Source organism: Anser brachyrhynchus, assembly GCF_964034855.1.
Source record: "Anser brachyrhynchus genome assembly, chromosome: 4".
In the NCBI taxonomy this organism is placed as follows: Eukaryota; Metazoa; Chordata; class Aves; order Anseriformes; family Anatidae; genus Anser; species Anser brachyrhynchus.
Window position 1 is genome coordinate 33,362,201 of NC_137698.1, and position 6,823 is coordinate 33,369,023.

At 45.0% G+C, this 6,823-nt stretch overlaps 1 protein-coding gene across 8 annotated transcripts in view; it reads right to left on the minus strand.

Moving 5' to 3' along the window:
• The window catches only part of ARFIP1 (ARF interacting protein 1), a 43,518-nt gene extending 39,069 nt beyond the window's left edge, over positions 1–4,449 (minus strand). For 4 of the 8 annotated variants that reach the window (XM_080591105.1, XM_080591100.1, XM_080591104.1 and 1 more), the window contains exon 1: positions 4,363–4,379. The gene's annotated coding sequence lies outside the window, so the exon portion shown is untranslated. Of the gene's footprint in view, positions 1–4,362 lie in introns of all 8 variants that reach the window. The other 4 variants (XM_080591099.1, XM_080591098.1, XM_080591107.1 and 1 more) reach the window with 4 other exon arrangements.
• Positions 4,450–6,823: the final 2,374 nt, after the last annotated feature.

The following is a 6,823-nucleotide window of genomic DNA, read 5'->3' on the forward strand; positions in this document are numbered from 1 at the left end:
TGATTTGAGTGATTGCGAAAGACAGATACTTTTCTTACTTAAGCTGTATTAGGCACGCAACCTAAATGTGACTTCAAACAGCTGGTAAGTACAGGTGATACTGCAATTCACCCAGGGGTTTGCAAGGAGGAAACAACAGTCATTAAAAATTAAACAGACTGTCAGCACTGAGTATAATCATACCTGACTGGAGTTTGTCAGCCTTGCCCCACTGTATACAGACGGCGTCACATCGGAGATTTTAAAAAAAAAGCAGTCACTACTTAAAATCGTATTTCAACTTCCCACGGTATAAAACATTCTAAATAAAGCAAATAATTAATAAGGTAAGCAGCTCGCATGACAGGGGAACTAAAACAAGGACACAAAGGCTGAGGAACTGAACCCTCTAGCTCTTGTTACACGGGATAACCTATTACTTTGCAGCATAAAAGCCAAGACATAAAATAAGAAAATTCCTCTGGAAAGATGGCAGTTCATTCAGGGCCATCACTGAGTGACATGGGATTTCCCTCCTATCTACTAATACTGAATTCCTTTCAAACTGATTTGCAAATTATGCCTTTTTTTTTTTTTATTAATAATATGAATATTGAATAGTAATATGAAAGACCACATAGCAGAACAGCTGCTGCCCCACACAGCCCTCTCCAGACTCTTGCTTCCAGTTGAAAACAACCAAACATCTTCATGTCTACCAGCCTCCTTCTGAGTAGGTATTCTGTTCCTTAATGGAAATTTTATAAGTGTCATTTCTTCGCCCTGCTGGCTAAACAGGCAGCTGAGTTCATCTTGCAGCGCAGCCTTGGCTAAGACAATCCGTACCTCAGTTTCACAGATCCTGGAGTCATGTTTTTACCTCGCACACAGCCTTACGTATCATCAGGGTGCTATTTAAAACTATTAAATGCTAGAAGCAGCAAAGCAATGTTTTCCTGATCAGCTCAAGAACCCTTAATAACCTAATAAAGAGGCGTGTACCATTTTACAAACCCATGTAGAGATACTGTGTAAAAACAAAAATAATTAGAAAATAAATAAATTTTGCTGCTTTACTCCCCCCCCCCCAACACACACAACTGCTTACATCGTGTTATTTTCTTGAAAGCGAGATGAACGCTTGCACCGCAGCTCTGCGGACGAGGATTGTTCAGCACACCACAACATCCCTTGCCATCACCTGCAACCCCACTGTCCGAAAGCATTTCTTTCCAGGCACCAATTTCCAATTCACACTCGGGTACTTTGACCCTTTATTTTACAGGTCTTCACCAAAACTTTAATTGCACTGGATGCTTGGTGGGAGAGGCTCTTATTGCCATACCCAAAGTAGCCCAGAAGGCAACCTCTTGTTCCGGCCTTCGCAGTGGGATAAAATTCGGACCACTTAACTGTAAGACGTGCCAGACTTGGTTTCAGCAGATAGATACATGCTACGAAGCAGTCATCTGATCTGTCGGGATGGCTCCTTCTCTAACCTGCAGTTAACACACATTCATACCTTCCCTTTGTACCCAAATACGACCATCTGGTTAGGGAAGCAGCTGAAGCACTTAAGTATGCCCAGAACCATGCTGAATCCCTCTGATGAGCTGACAAAGTCACAGAACCATCTGAAACTCATTCCTGGGAGATTCCAGTCACATCCAAACGTTGCTACACGTGGCATCGAGTTCCTCCCCTCAACCCTGCTGTAAAAGCACCCAAATGCTGAGAGCTGTCTCGCAAACACTATCCAGTGCATTCCATGACTACACAGATAAAACAGGTTTAAATTTTAATTGTTTGCTTCAAAATTTACAAGAAACAAAACCACCTGCTTTGCAAGAAGCAAATAATCTACTTCAAAATTAACGAGGCTGTCCAAAACAAACGTAGAAAATGACATCCTCTCCTTCACGCTGATGGAAGCTTTCCTACTGACCACCAAGAGCATCCTAAGACAGCCATCTTTTGCCTCGAAAGGCGCCAGCCAGCAGCACCAAGCCCAAGACACAGGCACAAAAAGAGCAGGGAACAAGTACTCTGAATTCCAGCAGCCACGCAGAGCATCTAGGACTGGAAAACTGATGGGTGGACAGATGGATTTTTAAGAAGTCTGAAGGTATTTCACCTTGTTTCCTACAGAAGTTTTACACTTTCTTTCACCGCCTTCCTGGGCAGAGCTTTTGAAAAAGCTGCAAGGAGCTTTCGAACAACCCAACGCTAGGTTCGCGGAGTGTCTCAGCAATTCTGCTCTCGCACGTTCCTCCCCAGGTCATTATCCAACTCAGCTCCCACCAACCGATCGTTAACAAACCCACCTTTTTGCCTACTCTCAGAAAACAACTCGGATATGTTCTGCTTGGAAAGACATGCTTGATCCGTATTTTGGCACGAATTTAAGCCAGAAACCCTGCCCCTCAGTTTCCCACCCCACTGAATTTTCCACACACACACGACCATTTCACAGCTCAATCCACACAAACGTGTGCCGGAGAAGAAGAGGGGAGACCAAACAGACTGGGATTCTCCCCTCCATGGCAGGGCCAGCTTACAGGCTTATCAGATTTCCACCTCTGTAATTTCAAACTTGCTGACCATAACTAAAACCATACCATTTTTAGAGCCCTAGAGATTTACACATCTTGCCTTCAACTGGCAAAGTAAACAAATCAAAACCTCAGAAAGAGCATACTAGATGTCCTTCCGGATGAACCTTTCCTTGACACTTAAGGAATTGCAGTTAGCAATATAAGAGCATACTTATGGGCTACCTGCAAACAAGAACTAAACACGTTATCAAGAGTAAAGCCATTTTGAATAAAGGGTTTATTCTTAATGCAGTTATTAAGCAAATGACTCCTGCGGTCTCTGAAAAGAGCACCAGGGGATTCTCAACAATTACATCTGCTTTTCTAAGCAGGATGCTCTGGCTCCTTAAGTTGTTCTATTAATTAATGAGCTGCCTTTAAGATGAAAGCATCACATCTTCCGTCCAAATAAAGCACATTGCATTTATTGTCTTGTTCCTCCACAGCACGCAGAACCAGCAGAAGTTCTTGTAACATTGCAGAAAACTTAAGTGTTGATGGAAAATAATGAATTGATGTGTATTTAGTTAATTTTGAGTTACAACAAGGAATAGCACTGCTAATTCTTCTCAAGATATTTTTTAAAGAATTGGGAAAGCCGTCAGCACTTTCTGCTGCCATCCCACCATAGTTTCCCCTTTATGCTCCTGCAGTTCCCTTGCTGCTCTGCTTGCAAGACCGAGTTAGATGTGAAAGTTACAAGACATTGCGGAGACAAAGAGTGGGGAATGGGGCTGCAACTAGCTTACACCTCACCTCCTCCAGGTCAGGCTGCTCCTAACTGCTCTTCTCTCGAATTATCAAAGGCACAGGTTCCTATTGGGGTATCAACTCCTACCAAAACAGAAAGAACCCTCTGATTGGGTTAATACCTCAAATTCTAATTTTTCCAACCCAACGGTCTTCTACGTTACCCTTTCCCTACATTTTAACCACGCATGTGCACATGCATAAGCAGATAGATATAAAAGACTGAGACAACCATTTAGCTGGAGTTGCACTGATCACAAGGCACACTCCTCCAGCCCTGCAGAATCACAGAATCGTCTAGGTTGGAAGAGACCTCCAAGGTCACCGAGTCCAACCTCTGACCTAACACTAACAAGTCCTCCACTAAACCATATCACTAAGGGCTACACCTAAACGTCTTTTAAAGACCTCCAGGGATGGTGACTCAACCACTTCCCTGGGCAGCCCATTCCAATGCCTAACAACCCTTTCAGTAAAGAAGTTCTTCCTAACATCCAACCTAAACCTCCCCTGGCACAACTTTAGCCCATTCCCCCTCGTCCTGTCACCAGGCACGTGGGAGAACAGACCAACCCCCACCTTGCTACAGCCTCCTTTAAGGTACCTGAAGAACCCTTGGGTACTGTCCTAGAGCATCAATAGACAGAAAACAGATAGAGGCGACTGCAACCGGCAAATCCTTGCCACCAGGGGTAACGGGGACGTGCGTGATGCTGAAACTGCACCCAGTTCAGGAGTCGGTTACAGCCTGCAAGCCACAGAAGAAGCACGGAATGGTTTGGGCTGCAACGGACCTTGAAGATCGCCCATTTCCACCCCCCTGCCACGGGCAGGGCTCCCTCCCACCAGCCCAGGCTGCCCACAGCCCCCCTCGGCCCGGCCTCCGGCACCCCCAGGGAGGGGGCACCCCCAGCTCCAGCGGGCACCCTGTGACAGGGCCTCACCACCTCAGCGCCCCCCCGCCGCCGCCGCACCGCGCCGCCACTCCCCGCCGGGCCGCTGCCCACACACGGCCCCGGGGCCCGGCCCCGTCCCTCACCTGGCGGCGGGGCGGGGGGCGGGGGCGGGCAGGGGGGCGCCGGGCCCCGCGCTCGCTTCTCTCCCTCCTCCTCCTCCTCCTCCTCCTCGTCCGCCACCACCGGCAGCCGGAAGCGCCTGGCCGGAAGGGCGGCGCGCGGCGACCCGGCGGGGGACAGGCGCCTCTCTAGGCAGCGGAGGGCGCGCCTCTCTATGGTCGCTGCGCCGCCAGGGCGTCGCCATAGCAACGGCGCGGCCCGGGCTTGGGGCAGGGCTGCAAGGCCTGAGGGGTGCGGGTGTTGTTTCACTCTCAGCCCCCTCAAAAATAAAAAATCTGAGCTCCGTCCAGCTAGTGTTCGCTCCTCCGGCCTCTGCCTCACGTGTAAAGGGTCATCAGAAGCCTGAAGGTTAAACACAGGCACTCTCTGTCCCACCAAGACACGCATAGGCTGCATAAATAATAAAGGGGTTGCACTGACTTCTAGCTGCAGTCGAGGTGCTGCACCTGTATTAGAGGAAAGCGACATCAGATACTGCTGTGAAAAGTTAAAACGAAGCAGCATTAAAACTAGAAACCAAGCGAAATGGTGAGGGCACAGAGGCTGAAAGGGATTTTGCATGAGCTGCAGGAGGAGGGTTTCCAGGTTTTCCCTCGGGGGAATATGCAGCTCTATGTGACGGCTTGGTAACTTGTGAAATGCCCACAAATAACAAAAAGGTGTGTGCCAAAGGAAGCACATCAGATGAAGCTGGGGCATTTGCTGATGACGAAGATGAGGATGAAGGTGGTCAACTTCAGGGAGCTGAACAGCCTCTGCCGTCAAAAAGCGACTCTTTCAGTGCTTCAGATACCCTTCAGAGATTTCCTAGAAGTCAATATACAAATGATTCTTTTCTCAATTCCCTAGCTGACCTGGAGAATTATATTCAGTCTACAGCATGTAAATAAATATTTTTAACAAAGTGTGAAGATGTGTAATTGAAAAAGGGAGTTACAAAAGTAAACAAAAGTGTGGCAGCTCAATAGCAAGTGTTGCAGCAATCTTTTCTCCTGTGTCTTGCTCAGGTGCATAGATGTATATAATAAAAGGCATTTGAAATGATGAAAAAGGGCAGCAAGCTGAAGTGTTCCCCAGCACTAGGAGGAAAAACCATGAACTTTGGGGCGGAGAGAAGAAATAACTTGAACATTTAATATGGCAACTGTAGTAGGTACAATGGAGGCAGAACCAATTCTCTGAGTTCCTTAATGCACTGAGTGACCTGGTGCCCACCTGGAATACCTTATTCAGGAAGAGATTAGCACTTCCTCACCTCAGTAATTTCACTTGGGTACTACTTATAGTGTAACAGTAAATATTTATGAGCTTGATTTTTCATACATTTTTAAAACATTGATTAACACAGAAAATAAAAGCTTGAGTTCCGAGACCTAAGGTTTTTTCTTTTTTTTTTTTAAAATAAAATGTTCTTGTCCTTGTTCAAGTTCTAACCACAGTTTATTCTTACGTGATGAACAGCAGAAAGCAGCTTTAATTTTCTTAAAGCTGCTCACGTGTAGATAAGCACGAGTGGCATAAGCATTTATCAAAGAGTCAAAAGACAAATAAACCTTTACTTGTTCTTTGAAGGGATCAAAAAGGAAGGTCATTCTTCTCCCTCCCAGCCTTTTTGATATTTGGATTTGGTCTAGGCCCTTCTGTACAATTCTGTGTGTTGCTACAGTTAATAAAGGGGACACAATCAGCTTATGCAGTATCTGCACTCAAAAACGTATTAAACTGTTGCTGTATTTACTATATTTGGTAATAAAACAAAGTGCCCCAGCTTGTCTTCATAGTTGTGCAGTCCTATATAGCATAGAGGCTTTGCTGTGGCCTTCAATGCACCAATGCAGTTTCCTATTACAGGTACCATTAACAAGGCTTCTGTTGGCATTAATGCATTTTGAAGTTCAGTAAATCACAGTACATTTACACCTGTTCAAGTATGCATTTCAAGCAATGTAATCATACCATAGTCGAAAATCTCAATTTACATGAGACATGGTGTCCTTTAGGAAACCTGTATAATTTATTATGGTGCTTATAATTAAACCATGAGAAACAATTGCTTGTTTATTTCAATCTTCAATTTTCAATAAATATTTCGGCAAAGCTTTGCTTACTTTTCTGGTGGAGGATGGTATCAATTTGTAAAACCATTTTGGAAAACACTGTATCCAAATGTGACAGTGAAAATATGTTTTTGTTTGTTTGTTTTTGGGGGGGCTCTTTTTGTGGGGAGGTGAGAAAATTCCTATTGCTAAACTCTATGAATGTTTTACTAGAACACCTACAAAAAAAAAAGTGTTTTCTTGTTATGAAAAATCTGATGTGAATTTCATCCAAAGGACATGCTGATGAAATAAGAAAATTCTTTCAAAATTTCCAATAAATAAAGTCCTACACAGAGATGTATAGATTCTGCGAAAGAGGCATCCC